Raw genomic sequence first — 17,888 nt, 5'->3', positions numbered from 1 at the left:
TTCCTGGTTTCAGTTTCTCTTTTCACACTATCATTTTCATTTCCTTACATGTCATCCAGACCTTAGTCTTTTCCTCTATTTACTGCACATGTGACAGTCTGCTATATACATACCAATATCTTTTGGATCTATTACTCAACCAGCTCTACTACATTTCTTGTGTCAAATTCTATCCCCTCCCTACAGATTGTTCCTCTCTGAAACAGATCGCTTCTAAATACTATATTCCATTCAACTGAGCAAGGGCTTCAACAGTATCGTGACTGACAAGAGTCAAAGACAGCATAAAAGCAAAAGAGAGGGCATACGCTATAGTATTAGACAGAAGGTAGTGGAGGGACTGAGAAACTTTAAAAACCCAACAGAATCAACTAGAAAAAAACAATAGGGAGAGGATAATGAAATATGAAGGTATGCTTGCTAACAATATGAAAGAGGATACCAATTTTTTTATTCTTACATATAAAGAGTTAAATAGAACAAGAATGGGCTTTGAAACACTAGAAAATTATACTGGAGTGGTAGTAATGGGGAACAAAGTATTTTGCGTTAATCTTCACTGTGGAAGATACCAGAACCATGCCAGAAATTCAAGAAGGTCAGGGGTCAGAAGTGAATAGAGTCCCTATTATTAGGAGAAGGTGCTTGGGAAACTGAAAGATCTGAAGGACGACAAGTCAGCTGGACCTGATGGACTACACCTCTAAGTTCTGAAAGAGGTGTCTGGAGAAAGAGGTAGATTGTGGAGGCATTAGCAGTAATCTTTCAAAAATGGCTAGATCCTGGAATGGTTCCAGGATAATAGACAGAAAATTTTAGGCCAATTATCCTGACCAGTGGTTGGGAGGACGTTGGGAGTCCATTATTAAGGATGAGGTTTCAGGGTACTTAGGCACATGATAAAATAGGCCAAAATCAGTATGGTTTCCTTAAAAGAAAATCATGTTTAACTAATTAGTTAGAACCCTTTGAGAATATAACAGAAAGGATGGACAAAGAGCGTCAATGGATGTTGTTTACTTGTGGTTTCAGAAAGCTCTTGATAAGGTGCTGCACACATATACACAATGCAAAAGCTAATGATATTACAGGAAAGTTACTAGCACAGATAGAAGATATTCATGCAGCAAAGAGCAGGAATAAAGAGGGCCTTTTCTAGTGTTCTGCAAGGTCAGTGTTAGCTCCGTTACTTTTCACTTTGAATGTTAATGTTCCAGGTGACAGAATTGATGGTTTTGTGGCCAAGTTTGCAGACTATAAAAAGATAGGTGGAGGGACAGGTAGTGTTGAGGAAGCACATAGTTCATAGCAGATTAGCAGAATGAGCAAAGAAGTGGCAAATGGAATATACTGAAGAGAAGTGTATAGTCATGCACTTTGGTAGAAAGAATAAAGCCGTAAGCTATTTCCTAATGGACAGTGAATTCAACCTGGGTGTCCTAGAGCAGGATTCCCTAAAAGTTAATTTGGAGGCTGAGTCGGTAGTGAGGAAGACAAATGTACTGTTAGCATTCATTTTGAGAGGACTAGAATATATTTAAAAATGGATGTAATGCTAAGACTTTACAAGGTATTGGTCAAAGTATTGTGAGCAGATTTTGGCCCCATACAGTATCTAAGAAAGGATGCACTGCTGAAAAAGAATGACCTATACAGCCAAAGTGCTAATGTATGAGGAGCATTTGATAGCTCTGGGAATAGGGGAGGGGAAATCTCACTGAAATCTACCAAATATTGAAAGGCCTAGATAGAGTGGATATAGCGAGGACGTTTCCAATAGTGGGTGAGTCTAGGACCAGAGGGTACAACCTCAAAATACAAGGACATCCCTTTAGAATAGAAAGGAAGAAGAATTTCTTTAGCCAGAAGACTTAACAGATCTGTGGAAATCATTACCACAGACAGCCAATTCATTGGGTATACTTAAAGCAGAGGTAGATAAGGTTCTTGATTAGTAAAGTTACAGAGAAGACAGGAGAATGGGGTTGAGAGGGGAAATTAATCAGCCATGATCAAATGGCGGAGCAGACTCAATGAGCTGAATGGCCAAACTCTGTTCCTATGGCTTACGGTCACATTCTGCGAGCAGTTTCACTCCTGGGAGTGCACGTCTCGCATAACCTCTCATGCTCCCAGGATTCATCATACACAATCAAGAAAGTTCACTGACACCTCCACTTTCTGAGGAGAGCTAGACTAAGCACATCAACACTCACGATCTTCTACAGATGCGCAGTAGAGAGCACTCTACCATGCCGCATCATTGTACAAGACAAACTGCACTGCGGCAGACAGGAAGGCTCTACAACAGGTAGTCAAAACTGCCCGATGCATCACTGGCATGAGCCATCATGCGCATAGATACAGAAAGGTGCTGGAAAAGGATGAACGATCCTACTCACCATGTTCGGCCCACCCCCATCAAGGAGGAGGCTACTTGGCATCCACACCAGGACCTGTGTGTGTATATATATATATATGTATACATATACACACACACAAAAAAACATGTATATAAACCAATCCTATGTATTAATTGTATTTTTTTAATATTGTGCATTTGTGTTGCATCAGATCTGGAGTAGCAGTTATTTGTTCTCTTTACACTTGTGTGCTGGAAATAACATTAAACAATTTTGAAACATCACATCTATGCTTCACAGCAACATCACTCACCTTTGCCACTCCAACAACTTACTTCTAAAACCCAAACCTATTCTTTTGTGACATACAGACTCAATGATATTCTCATCCTCTGGAGTCTGTTTTGTTGTTCCACAATACATCCTTTGTATGTAAATTATTCATGATCTCAGCAGTCTAACCATTCGTCTCTACTATCTGCACTTAAATCTACATCCAAATAAATCAGATTCCCCTTTGCCTCACCACTACCCAATCATTTAGGCAGGCAAAGCCAAATCTCTGAAATTCGCAGTCTCCCCTCCATACCTATTTTAAAATCACATGATTTGCTTCTATGTATTAGCTAAAGCTATTTTTCTACATCAGAGTATCACAGATTTTCATTTACAGAATTCAGATGATCAGTGGCTTTGCTTACCCATTGAGGTCTGAGAGTAAAAACATGAGACACAGTATGTTATACTCCCCATCAGCACTCCCTTTTAAATGTTAATAGTATAACAAAAACACGTCTAAATTCTAAGTATTATTTGCTTTATCTTTCACAGGACAGTAGCCTAAATTAAAATCATTGCACAAGCGATCAGAAACCTGAACTAATTATCCAAGAAACAAGATTATATTTCAATTCAACTAATTCAGACATCTGGATTTCTTTTTAACAGCAAGCATCAGTAATGTTCACCATGAAGCAATTACAGTGGATTCCTGTGAATTGGGATACATCGGGACCAATACATTTTGGCCCATTTAAGCTGATGCCTCAATTAGCCAAAGTTTCTTGGAAATAATTAAAAAGGTATATAAAAAAAGACAAGCTACCATTTAACTGAGTAACAAATGATGCATTTAAATGAAATACAGAACAAATTAGAGCACCACATATGCTACTACATTATAAAATTGCATTAACTCCTAATTGTTATCAACGGAGGAATTCATCCAGTTTATGTTGCATATTTTTTGACTGGATAAAATCAGTGGACACCTAGTGTTGACAACGGACTGCCTTCATACAATAATTTAATCTTCTCTTTTTATATATACACACATTATAATTATGTATTGCAATGTACTGCTGCCGCAAAACAATAAATTTCACGACATAAACCAATGATATTAAACTGGAGTCTGATTTCGACAACTGCATCCTGTAAATCTTCATTTTCACTGTGACAGTCAAGATCTTCAAATTCTTGTATTTCTAAACTTGTTGCAGTGAATTCGTTTCATTTTCACTCCCAGCCATTTTAGGCATCTCTAAGACTGAATGCTTGAAATCTCAGTGAGCAAAACAGTTTTGAATTGTCTTACTACTTATTTCTATCAGTGACAAAAATCACTGCCTTTTGCACACAAACATAGACACTGACATTATTTAAAACCTGTTCAAAGCACACTGTAGTGTCCAATGGCCATGCAAATGCACAGAACTGACACCATAGGTGGAAACTTTGGCAACAGTTCCACGTCCTAATTAAGCACCACAGTGTCCCAAAAAAACCCAAGGGAATCCTGGCCATTTCCTCAATTAGTTTTTGTTCTTTAAATGGCAGCACTGATCAACTGATGGTCCAATTAACTAGAATACACCATATTTGCATTTTTTGTGGAAAAGAATCTACTGGCTTTAAATGGGCAACTCCAAATGTAGATCAATATGGATCAATATGGATACGAAATAACTAAGCTAGTCACTTAGTTGTTACCAGTATCACATTCACAAGGGCTATTAGAGACAAGTATTAGATGTGGACAATTTATATCTTGTAAGTAAATAAAAAGTGTGTTAACTCAATCTTCAATATTATACTAATTTTATTCAGCAACAGATAAGAAATGTGAATATTAAGACAAAGTTTCCTCAAAGTCATTTACAAATATAGATTCAGTCTCCAACAATTATTTACACAATTAGCCTCAGACTAAATGGTAATCTTAACAGTAAATAGTCATCAATTGGCAAACAACTATGATAGAAATAACATTTAATCACATTCCTACAGAGTAAAGAAAATCAAGGGAATGAAAACGCTCATCAACTTTTTCCCTTTTCCTATGAATTAGAATGTGATTGTAAAAAAAATGCTTGATAGTCAATGAGGAACAACTCTCAGCACTATGGTGCTAGAAACAAACAGCCACATTTAACATCTGTTCCAAGGAAAGGTCTTGAATCTCAGGGGATAACTTCACTCATCCCATCACTGAAATGTTCCCACAACCAATCCTTGACTCACTTTTAAGGATTCTTCATCTCATGTTTTCAATAATTATTACTTTTAAGTTATTATTTTTCTTTTTTGTATTTGCAGCTTGTTGTCTTTTGCACATTGGTTAGTTGCCCATCCTGTTTGGTGTGGTCATTCATTGATTATATTGTTTCTTGAATTTACTGAGTGGGCCCACGAGAAAATGAATCTCAGGGTTATAAATGGGGACATAAATTTACTTTGAACTTCGAAGTAACAAGCTTTCATACCCCTCTGACAGTCAGTGGTGGCATCACCACAGTTGTCATTTAGGTTTCCAAAGAAGTTGCTTGACCTGTTGAGTATTTCCATCTTTATACAAATGAAAACATTTGCTCATATCTGCAAGAAGCCTACAGCATACAACACCTGCTTGCTTTAAAAAAAACCTTCCTTTCTGTAGCACACTTACGATGACTACAAAACGGTTTGTTGAACTATGCTTTCATGGTCCAGCATGCAGCAAGTGCAATATTGATTACATTATTTTGTCAATGTCACTATTTTAAAAACATACAATAGAACTGGATGAAAAATCACTTATATTGGAGACAGTGAAAACGTGAGAGATTCAGGGAGAAAAAAGAATTGCAAGTGTGGGGACAAACAACTGGAATTTTGAATGGGTATAACTATTTTCAGGAAGCTTCTGGGAGCTTGATTAACAGTATGCAAAGCTGGCAAAACCACAGATAATGAGTAACATTCTAAATAAAGACAATAAGGTGGATTATAAACAGAACAAAGAATCATGAAGGACAGAGCCATCTATTTCGGCACCATGTCCATGCTGGTACCTTGGTACAACTTCCTCAAATTCTAATCTCCTTCCCTATTACTAAGTACCCTTTAAGCTCTTTGAAAATAGGTAGATGTGTCTTTCTGACAATATGTATGCCCATGTATGTGGAGCCTCAAGTATCTTTGGACCTTCTTTCCAAATCTGTTCTTTTTTGGCTTAAAGGGGATCACCTCACTTCATTGAATTCCATTCATCCTACCGATCCGAAAACTTGCTCCAACCATTCCAATTTGCTCAACAGATAAATATTTTGGTGTCAATTCACAGAGCTGGTGAGGAATTACTTCAATCAGAGGATGGTGAATCTGTGAGATTCTTTGCCATGGACAGCTGTGGAGGCTAAATCACCGGATTTATTCAAGGCAGAGAATGAAAGGTTCTTGATTAGTCAGGGGTTTAGGGGATTATGGTAAAAAGGTAGGAGAATCAGGTTAGAATAAAAAACAGTCAAGATGAAATGTGGAGTAGACTTGATGGACTGAATGGCCTAATTCTGCTCTGGTATTTTATAATCTTATGGCCTTCCAGAAAACATATGAATAAATATCCCACAATTCACTACTTCAGATGCAGTGGTGGCACAGTTTTTAAATGTTATCACAAACTCAGACCTTTCAAATGAATCATCAGACTGTCAGAATTCATCCTTCAGATCCATAATCACTTTATCAATTCACCTGAAAACTTTTACGATTCAGAAAGAGACCAACAGTTTTTCAAAAGACAGCTGGAATACACTCAGACCCTGCTTAATGCTGAGGATGTGCTCCTCAGAGGTGGAGCGCTATGTAAATCAGCACTATGTGAGGTCATTGCAATATTACGTAAATGGACATGTGTGTCTGTTAAAAATCAAACCCCTGATGCATGATATATTATTTTATGTATACACAGTAATTTGTGGAGTAACAAACATGCAAATAGGCCTAACATGTACATCAGTGGAGCAGCAACACATTGCAGCTGCAGTGGAGGGAAGCAGCTGGTGGTTACATCTTAGAGGAGGGACTAGGCTGTGGGTTCTCCTTTAACTTCTTCCAGTAAGCATCGAAATTTGACTGCCTTTTCTTAAGTTTCCTTTCATGAAGCAGTTCTTGGTAGCAGGGAATCATGTTGAGAACACCTATTTTTGCCTTATTGCTTCGTTCCCAGTCAGGGTCATTATCGATGAACTGATCCATGGTTTGTGTGATTGTGGTGATACTAGTGCTGAGGAATTTTGTGGCGAGGTTTCTTTCTGGTGTTTCCTGGGCTGCCTTGCTGTCTGCACTAGTCACTTCACCAAAAATATGTATGCTATGGAGGTCACTGCGCTGTATAAATCTATCAAACCAACCTCTGCTGGCTGTGAATGATACCAACTTAGGTTCTTCCTGAATATGATTGAAGATGCTTCTTGCTTTTTCCATTATTAGCAGATGGCTTAGGGGCATGTTTTGTTGTGTTTTGGTCATCCACCCATATATTTAAACTATTTTCCTATTTTTTCAAGCAAATGGCTCCTTGAACAAGTCACCTGCATTAATGATAACCTTGAGGTCGTTGTTGAAGTTTTTACCTTGTCTGCGTTTTTTCAATGGTTGTTTTGATCGTCAATGTAGCCAATTTCAAAGAGGCACAAACATCAACCTGACACTCACCAGCTTCCCAACGCTGTATCACTTGCAGTTTCACATCCATGCTAATGTTTTTCCTAGACATCTTAGATGTACTATACTCACTGGAAGTTGCAGGCCGTTTTCCAAACTTCATAGGAGGGGAAAAAATAGAATACACTGGCGAGGGAGCAAGAACATTTACACATGCAGGGGAGGCAGAGCGTGACTACTACGTGATTGGCTGTGAGTGGCTCAGAGTGTATGTAAAACACTCTCATTGGCTGATTGAATGTTTACCATAATGGTAGCTGCTCGAGAAGTTTTAAGTGTTGTTTAGAATACTTTAAAAAAAATTTCAATAAAGAATTGAATAACTGTGTTGTAACAAATTAGTGCTATGAGGGGTACCGTTAAGTGAGGTCTGAATGTAACCAATTTGGAATTGTTTATTATTATACCAAGATACAGTGAAAAGCTTGTCTTTCATACTGTTCGTACATATCAAATCATTGAGGTAAAACAACAACAGAATGCAGACCAAGTGTAACAGCTACCAGAGAAAGTGCACTTCAGGTCAACAATGAAGTGCAACATCACAATGAGGTAGATTGTGAGGTCAAGAGTCCATCTTAATGTACCATTCGATTGTCACAGAAAAGCACAGCATAGAAACAGGCCTTTCAGCCCATCTAGTCCATGCTGAACTATTTAAACTGCCTACTTCCATCAACCTTCACCAGGACCATAGTTTGCCATACCCCTACCATCCATGTACCTCTCCAAACTTCTCTCAAATGCTGAAATTGAGCTCACGTGCACCAATTGTCCTGGCACTTTGTTCCACACTCTCATGACCCTCTAAGTGAAGAAGTTTCCCATTATGTTCCCCTTAAACTTTTCACCTTTCACCCTTAACCCATGACTTCTAGGTGTAGTCTCATTCAACCTCAGTGGAAAAAGCCTGCTTGCATTTACCCTATCTATACCCCTCATAATTTTGTATACCTCTATCAAATCTCCCCTCAATCTTCTACATTCCAAGGAATAAAGCCCTAACCTATTCAATCTTTCCATATAACTCAGGTCCTCCAGACATGGCAACATCTTTGTAAATTTTCTCTGTACATTTTCAACCTTATTTACAACTTTCCTGTAGGTAGGTGACCAAACTGCACACAATACACCAAATTAGGCCTCACCAATGTCTTATCCAACTTCAACATAACATCCCAACTCCTGTAATTAATACTTTGATTTATGAAGGCCAATGTGCCAAAAGCTTTTTCTACGACCCCATCTACCTGTGACACCACTTTCAAGGAATTATGGATGTGTCCCCAGATCCCTCTGTTCTACCACACTCCTCAGTGCCCTACCACTCACTGTGTAAGACCTACACTGTTTTGTCCTTCCAAAGTGCAACATCTCACACTTGTCGACATTAAATTCTATCCGTCATTTGTCAGCCCATTTTTCCAGCTGGTCCACTTCCCACTGCAAGCCATGATCTGCAAACTTGCTGAACTAGTTATCCACATTATCCGGATCATTGATATAGATGACAAACAACAATGGACCCAGCACTCCACTGCTCACAGGCCTCCACCTAGAGGCAATCATCTGCTACCACTCTCTGGCTTCTCCCACAAAGCCAATGTCTAATCCAACTTACTACCTCATCTTGAATGCTGAGCGACTGAACCTTCTTTACCAACCTCCCATGTGGGACCTTGTCAAATGCCTTGCTAAAGTCTATGTAGACAACATCCACTGCTTTGCCTTCAACTTTCCTGGTACCTGCTTCAAAATTACAGTTGGGCAAAAACTGTCCTTGAGACTGGCTTTCCCCACCTTCTGTCCAATGGAAGAGTGAAGAAAACAAATGTCCAGGGTGTGTGGGGTTTTGATCATGCTGGCTGCTTTACTGAGGCAATCAACAAGAACCCACGGAGGGGAGGCTGGTTTCTGTCATGTGCTGAGCTGTGTCCACAAACCAGTTTCTTGCTCTCATGCACAGAGCAGTTGCTATACTGTTATACATCCAGATAGAATGCTTTCTATGGTGTATCAATAAAAGTTGCTAAGGATCACTGGGGACATGCCAAATTTCTTCAGCCTCTTGAGGAAGAAGAGGCGTTGGTTAAATTATAACTTCCTGGTTTCTGTCAACATTAGAGTAAAGTCAATTTCTCAATTTACAGGAGGAGTTACTAAACTGGCAGAATTTGATATTTGGACAACCGAAAAGTTCTCAGACTGTTCAAAAAATCCAGGAAATTGGAAACAAGAGGATGGCACTTTACACAGGCACAATTTGAACATAATATATGACAGCATGTGCATGATTACGACCATAAGATATAGGAGCAGAATTAGGCCATTTGGCCCATCAGGCCTGCTCCACCATTTCATCATGGTTGATCCATTTTCCCTCTAGGTCCCAATCACTTGCCTTCTCCCCATATCCCTTCATACCCTGACCAATCAAGAATCTATCAATCTCTGCCTTAAATGTACGTAAAGACCTAGCCTCCACAGCTGCCTGTTGTAAAGACTCTCTGGCTAAAGAAATTCTTCCTCATTTCCATTCTAAGAGGATGCCCTTCTATTCTGAGGCTGCATCCTCTGGTCCTAGACTCTCTCGCCCTACGAAACATTTTCTCCGCATCCACTCTATCACGGCCCTTCAACATTCAATGGGTTTCAATGAGGTAACCCCTCATTCTTCTGAATTACAGTATAGTGAATACAGGCCCAGAGCCATCAAATGTTCATCATATGTCAAGCCGTTCAAACCTCCTTTGAACCCTCTGCAGTGTCAGCACATCCTAAGACAGGGGGGCCCAAAGCTGCTCACAATCCTCCAAGTGAGGCATCACCAGTGCTTTATAAAGCCTCAACATTACATCCTTTACAATACAGTAGTATAGCCTCATACTTAGCTACAATAGAAATTTGTGACTGCTATCCAGAGTTAATGTGCATTTTCCTTGGTTCATTATATTGTTCGGGTCTACTGCTTATGATTAATAATTTATATCACAATTTTCTAAGATTTACACTATCTTCTGCATCCAAATTCCTTATGATCTGATTTTTCTTTCAAGTATTTATCTCGCTATGTCCTGCAAATTTCTTACTCCCTTTCTATAGTTTATTAACATTTATCCCTCTTCATACTTTTCCCATGCACCAGAATCAATGCTTTCACTTGTACTTTTGCTCTTATATTCATGACAAGTACAAATTTGCCGCATTTGGGAGCACGAAATGGTTTGTTATCACATCTATTTGACAGCTTCCTATTACCTAACCCTTTAAAATTTGCTGGTGGTTCTCTTACCCTGTTGAGAACCCACTTGTCCTAACTTTACATTCTTAGCCATCTGCATTCTTTTACCTTTCAGAAAACATTAAATACAATGTGCTAGTTTTGTACATATTGTATATGTACAATTAATATATTGTACATATATTGCCTTAATAGACCTGGTAGGGCTCATCTTTACAAATCCATGCCGGCTTTATCTACTCAGATGAAAATTGAAAGATCAGCACTCTAATTCATAACCAGAGCCCCAATTTCTCAGACAAATATTAAATTAATACTTTCCTCTGTAAATATTAAAGGGCAATTTAGCGATCTAAAGATCTGCTGAATTCAGACACATTTTGGGCTTCCTGCTCCAAATACAAAACTTGTTACCCTTCTATCTTTGACTCAGATGTGAAAACTACAGGTAAACAATCGTCTTGTTACACACCTGCCTGTTTCACATGCAGCAACCAAGGAAACTAACTTCTCCTAGGCCTCTGGCAACAGCATCGTGTCATCACTTGCCTGGAAGGCCACAAGTGATACAGGACAGCAGACTTGACTGGCTCTCAGTCTGAAACCTTCAGGATTCCCGTCCAACCCAAATGTCAGCATGTCTGCCTCCCAATCGGTAGGCAACCGGGCTCAACCTCACTCCGAACTCATGAGCACAGATATAACTCTAGTGCGGTACCGGGTGACTGTTCCAGGCCTCACCTATCCGATGAGAAACGAAACCGAGAGCCTTGTTGGAATACAGGGGATGATCTCAGCGTTGGGGAACACGTTGAGCACATCAAGGCGACAACCACACACCAATTCCCGCCCCTCCATCAACCTCAGCTTCCAAAGACCTACCGATCTCCGTCCCGAATCCACTCAGACTGCGCCTCCTCAGCCCTCCACCTGTTTACCACAAAACCCGACACCTTTGGCAAATTAAAAGACGATTAAAACGCCAAGTGCTACTCTCGGATCACAGTTAACATTGACCTCATCAACAATCCCACTCAAATAAAAACGTAATGAATTAAACATGCAAAAAAAAAGTTCAAAAATTGCCACAAACCGTTTCGACTTTAAACAAATTTAAGACAGCCCGCTCCACGCGCCTATTTTTTTACTTAATGGCGGTCAACGCTTTTCAAACCGGCATCTAGTAAGTTCCGCCGTTTCTTCTTGCGCATGTACAGAAGGCCGGGTACTATGGGGGTTGTAGTTCTTCTAAGATGAGGTTCCTTGGGGTTCAGGCTAGAGTGATGAGACTGGCCTACAATTCCCGTTGGACATTGCGCGAGCGGGATTTCTCGACCCTTTACATCACAGAGCGAGTTGGTGACAGATCTCCGGGGCAAGGTGCTCCACTGCGCCATCTGCAGGCGTTGGGGGCTCATTGCAGGGACCCTGTTAAAAGTAACTGAACATCAGAAACAAACTGACAAGCTGCATTGGTATTCTTGTATACTGTACAATAACTGCATTCTCCGTGATTATTTATCGGTGCTTGACATCCACGGGTACTTCATCTCAAAGACAGCATGTCTGACAATCCTGCACGCCCTCGAAGTGTGAAATCATTCCTTCATTCATCTCTACGGAGTGGATTTATCAGAGCCCGTAATTGCCTGTTTTTGGACCAAAGCTGTTACATTTATATGCATAAGTAAGAAGTACATTTATATAGCACTCTTCACTTTGCAGGACATAATCTCAGGTACTAAATGAGTTTGTATTATAGGTTAGGTAGTAGGCTAAATACCTTTTTATAAATACAGCTCTGTGGTGATATGGTTCTGATTAACTTTTTTATATATCGTAAGGTTAGCTTGGAGTTGGGTAGTGGGAGGGTGGGGTGGTAACTAACTTTACACGATTCTACTATGGGTGCTTTGCTTAATTGTTATGAATTGTACTTTAATATGTTTGTTTTGCACTGTATAAACCTCTTTTTTGTTTCTTTTGTTTTGTTGCATTGTAAAAACTCATAAAAAATTTAAAAAAAGTTTGTAAAGTGTGGTTGTAATCATTTTATAGTCTTGCTGTAGAAACCAAATCCCACAAAGATTAATAAAGTAACCGCCAAGTGAGGGTTGAATAGCTCGGGGCTTTTTCGTTGAAGAACGAAGGGTGTTCTTATAGCGGTGTCTAAAATCACAAGGGGACATTGTGCATAGTTTTTTTTTGCCCTCACTTTTAGGAATCAGTAATTAGAGAGCATAGGTTTAAAGTGAGAAGGGATAGATTTAGTAGGAACTTGTCCAAGTTTCTGTTTAGGATTCTGACTCGACTCAGGAATTTAATTCACAACAAGAACAAATAAAGCCAAAAGACCAACTATATCTCCCACACCAAAGATGCTACACGCCCTGTTTTATTTCATCAGCTTGTTATTTATTATTATAAAATACAAACAATGCTGCAAAAAGGCTGCATGGCAGTTTTGAAGAAAATATTAAGAGGTGAAAGATAAAAATTCACGTCCAGTGGTATATACGCCTGCCGTCCGTCCCTCCGGATTGGTTAGTCCTCAACCAATCAGGTTTCCGCTGTCCCGCCTTGTTTACAATTGATGGTGGTGGTGGGGGGGGTGGGGTGCTAGAGGGTGGTATATATACCACTGGATGAACCTTACCAGGAATCGTGCCTGATGAACATGGCAAAGTTTATCATTGGAGTGTCAGTTAAAATCCATACCTAGCTGGAGCCTGAGAAGAGATTATTCATTCAAAGTAAATTAATTATCAAAGTGCATATATGTCGCCCTTTACTGAGATTCATTTTCTTGTGAGCATACTCAGTAAATCTATCAAATGGTAACTATAACAGAATCAATGAAAGATCAATCAGTGTGTAGAAGACAACAAACTGTGCACATGAAAATATAAATAAATAGTAGTAAATAACAATAATATGAGATAAAGAGACCTTGAAAGTGAGGACTTTGGTTATGAGAACATTTCAAAGATGAGACAGGTGAAGTTGAGTGTAGTTAACACACATAAAATGCTGGAGGAACTCAGCAGGCCAGGCAGCATCTATGGAAAAAAGTACAGTCAACGTTTTGGGCCAAAATCCCCCTGCCCGGCCTGCTGAGTTCCTCCAGTATTTTGTGCATGTTACTCGGATTTCCTGCATCTGCAGATTTTCTCTTGAGTGTAGTTATCTCCTTTTGTTCAAGAGCCTGATGGTTGAGGGGTAGTAACTACTCTGGAACCTGGTGGTGCGAGTGCTGAGGCTCCTGTACCTTCTACCCGATGGCAGCAGCGAGAAGAGAGCATGGCCTGGGTGGTGGAGATCTCTGATGATGGATGCACTTGCCTACGACAGAGTTTCACGTGAATGTGCTCAATGGTTGGGAGGACTTTACCCGTGATGGACTGCGATATATCTACTACATTTTGTAGGATTTTTCTTCAAAGGTATTGGCGTTTCCGGACCAGCCCATGATGCAGCCAGTCAGTATATTCTCCACTACTCACCTATAGAAGTTTGCCAAAGTTTTAGATGTCATGCCGAATCTCTGCAAACTCCAAAGGAAGTAGAGGCACTGCCATGCTTTCATCGCGATTTCATTTACGTGCTGGGCCCAGCACCCATGAATTTAAAGCTGCTAACCTTCTCCACCTCTCATCGGCCGATGAGAACTGGCTCATGGACCTCTGGTTTCCCTCCCCTCAAATCTCCTTGGTCTTGATGTCATTGAGCAAGAGCTTAACAGGGTGACATCCAAATAAATTTATATTAAATGTGCTGTTTCAGTGAATATATAATTCGCAGCCAAGCTGCCAGAAATAGGAGTTGCTTAGCCTTGGCTGGGGATAAATTTAAAGAATGGTATTGAAAAGCTCTGGTTAGACTTGGCAGTGATCTCAGCGTTGGAGGGAGAGAGAGGTGGACTAAATTCAACATGGGATGTAGGAGGTATTGCTTCCTTCTGAATCGGTGAGCAGAAGGCGGAGCGCTGGGTGGAGAGTGCTGAGAGGCAGTGAGGCACAAACTTCAACGTTAAACCTTCAAGGTCTAAGACCAGGCATGAGTGATTTCAATCCGGAAAGCAGGAAGGCGGCCAGAGGGCGGGAATAAATCCCATTGAGAAGAGGTAACTTGAGGGAAAATACAACGTGGGCAAAGAGATCGTTTTAAATTGGTCGGGGATATCTGCTTTTATTTCCTAGAATCTCCACTTTAAGCCACCGCAGGGTTAGGTTTCGGTTTCTCTCGCGCTTAACGCGCCTTGCGATCATGTGGCCCGACCGCTGGACCCGTTTACAGTGCAGCCAGGGAACTGTTGTGAAATCGGGGAGAGAGCTACGCAATACCGCGGCCTTAATTTGCATTGTAGGCCTCGCATGCTTTCGTAGATATTAATTTTCGGGCAGAGAGTAAAGCTAATGTAATAATTTGATCAATTGATAAAGTGCACGTGGCTACACATATGAGCTCTCGATCATAACTTAGACAGTTTCCTCATTTAAACATGGAGAGAATATTTTAGTTATTTTGAAGTCCCAAATAATTGTTACTGGCATAAATGTTCTCCCTATTCTTACATTTCGCACACTGAAACATAACTTCCAACCTTTTAAATGGGATCATGAGCTGGACAGTGTTCTGAAGCTTCTAATTTTAAAATAGTTACAGTGATTTTGAGAGATCTATTGCGATCATTTTGTTTTATGAATGCAATTTAATTACTGGAAAGAATGAAGAAATGTGCGTATTTCTTTAGTGCCTTTTTACATTTCAAAGTGTTTATCAGCTTAATGAAGTACTTTTTAAAGTAACGCTGCCAGGTTAGACACAACAAGCTCCCACAAAGAGCACCAACATGCCAGACCATGTTCCACTGCTCTGGGTTGAGAGGTAACCATTGGCCAGGACATTGGGTAAGATGCCCCAGGACGTTACTAAGTTGGCATCAAAGGTTCTTTAGTGAGGAGGCAAAAGGTACAATATTTGACCCTCTACTCTTTGTTTAATACTGTACTGAAGTGTCATTTGGTATCACCTCAAATTGCTGGAATGAGCCCTTGGAAACATAATCTTACTCTTAGAAACATAGAAAATAGGTGCAGGAGTAGGAGAAGGCCCTTTGGCCCTTCAAGCCTGCACTGCCATTCAGTATGATCATGGCTGATCATCCAACTCAGAACCCTGTACCTGCTTTCTCTCCATACCCCCTGATCCCTTTAGCCACAAGGGTCATATCTAACTTCCACTTAAATATAGCCAATGAACTGGCCTCAACTGTTTCCTGTGGCAGAGAATTCCACAGATTCACCACTCTCTGTGTGAAGAAGTTTTTCCTCATCTCGGTCCTAAAAGGCTTCCCCTTTATCCTTAAACTGTGACCTCTCGTTTTGGGCTTCCCCAACATCGGAAACAATCTTCCTGCATCTAGCCTGTCCAATCCCTTTAGAATTTTATACGTTTCAATAAGATCCCCCCTCAATCTTCTAAATTCCAGTGAGTATAAGCCTAGACGATCCAGTCTTTCTTCATATGAAAGTCCTGCCATCCCAGGAATCAATCTGGTGAACCTTCTCTGTACTCTTTCCTCAGATTAGGGGACCAAAACTGCACACAATATTCTAGGTGCGGTCTCACCAAGGCCTTGTACAACTGCAGTAGAACCTCCCTGCTCCTGTACTCTTGCAGTATTCTTGGGGTGGGGGCATTCAGAATAGTTATAATCCCATCCCCATTTTGGTTATATTTTAATCTTACTTTTACAAATCAATTGTATAATCGTGTGTACGTTCATCTTTGATGTGGTTATTCAATTATTCACTCCTCCAGCTGAGATGCTGTCATACTTGGGATAGGGTTAGGACAAGGGGCAAAGTCAGTGGAGAAAGAATACAAAATGTAGAAATTAGAGAAGGAACAGGTGTCTCGTTCCTGCTCCACCATTTGTTAAGATTGACCTGACTTTACATTGGATCTGCATTCCTTTTAATGTTTCACCTTTTTGGCTTCATCAAGTATCTGTCCTAAGGATATTTAATGGTAGTATTTGCAACTCTTGAAGAGAAAAGAAGCCATCTCATTTCTGTTTTAAACTGGCTATCCTAATTTGTAACCAGTACTTCTCCCCTGCCATCCCAGTTTTATTGTTGAGATACAGCATGAATTGGCCCTTTGAGCTGCACTGCTCAGCAACCCCCCCCCCTCGATTTTAACCCTAGCCTAGTCACAGAACAATTTACAGTGACTAATTAACCTACCAATTGGTATGTCTTTGGACTGTGGGAGGAAACTGGATCACCGGAGGAAACTCACTCTAGGTAAAACATCCTCTTCATGTCCACTTTGTCAGGACTTCTCAGCAATGTTCCCTCTAATTTTTGGTGGTCAGTGTGCGCAAAAATCTTATGTTGTGCAAATTGTTTTCCTGTGACAAAAGTATGTGCGCACTGAATGCACACATGGCACAGTTTATGTAGGTTGACAAAATACTTGACATAAGACTGCGCGGAATAACAACAAAAGAACACGCATATTTAAGTCACTCAGTTATTTTTTTCTCTGTCCTGTCTTTGGCATTTACCCATTCTTTGTAAACTCTATCTAGACTAATAGAACATCCATTTTGATTCTCATTAACATATCCTAATGACATTCACCTAAACGGTTTCTCAGCTTGTTTTTGAGTTGAGTCATTAGGCCAAAACCTCGCTCACCGTCCGCGCTAGACGCAAGAAAGGTTCCCCCAGTGTCCGTCAACTGTGCAAGGTCACAAAACTGTTCATTTTGAAGTACAAATGCCGACATTTGAGCAAAGTTTGAAATCAGTTTGAATTTAATTTTTTCTTGTGCGGAAAATTTGAAATCATTAAACTGTCTAACTATTACAGTATTTTCAGCTAGAAAATCATGATATTTTAGACATAAGGCATTAACTTGTTCATCGCCAAATGTGAAGTCACAATCTGCTGTTGCGGAGAAATCAAAAGCTGACCATTCTTGTACCTCATCTTCAGGAAACCTTTCTTCTAAATTAACACAAAGGCTATTTATAAAAGTCAAGTTAGCTAAAAGATTATTTTCAATAAGTATGATCATTAATTACTACATTATTTTAAGTAATTAACCTTTTGTGCGCCCATTAATTTCCTTTGTGCGCTGGTTGAAAGGCGTGTGTGCGGCCCTTCTAGTCCGTGCCGAACGCTTACTCTCACCTAGTCCCACCGACCTGCACTCAGCCCATAACCCTCCATTCCTTTCCTGTCCATATACCTATCGGATTTTTTTTTAAATGACAATAACACATT

At 40.1% G+C, this 17,888-nt stretch overlaps 2 protein-coding genes across 3 annotated transcripts in view; one reads left to right on the top strand and one right to left on the bottom strand.

Annotated features, from left to right (window-relative positions):
- rangap1b (Ran GTPase activating protein 1b) overlaps positions 1-11,788 on the bottom strand; it is a 49,313-nt gene extending 37,525 nt beyond the window's left edge. Inside the window, exon 1 of one of the 2 annotated variants that reach the window (XM_073033840.1) lies at positions 11,684-11,788. The gene's annotated coding sequence lies outside the window, so the exon portion shown is untranslated. Of the gene's footprint in view, positions 1-11,472; positions 11,549-11,683 lie in introns of those variants that run through there. The other variant, XM_073033841.1, reaches the window with a different exon arrangement.
- A 2,712-nt stretch (positions 11,789-14,500) lies between these two features.
- Positions 14,501-17,888, top strand: part of zc3h7bb (zinc finger CCCH-type containing 7Bb) — a 92,700-nt gene continuing 89,312 nt past the window's right edge. Inside the window, exon 1 of the mRNA XM_073033462.1 lies at positions 14,501-14,713. The gene's annotated coding sequence lies outside the window, so the exon portion shown is untranslated. The remainder of the gene's footprint in view (positions 14,714-17,888) is intronic.

This window comes from Hemitrygon akajei, chromosome 31 (assembly GCF_048418815.1).
Source record: "Hemitrygon akajei chromosome 31, sHemAka1.3, whole genome shotgun sequence".
In the NCBI taxonomy this organism is placed as follows: Eukaryota; Metazoa; Chordata; class Chondrichthyes; order Myliobatiformes; family Dasyatidae; genus Hemitrygon; species Hemitrygon akajei.
Note: the sequence above shows the minus strand (reverse complement) of the source record. Positions and strands in the feature narration are given on the sequence as shown.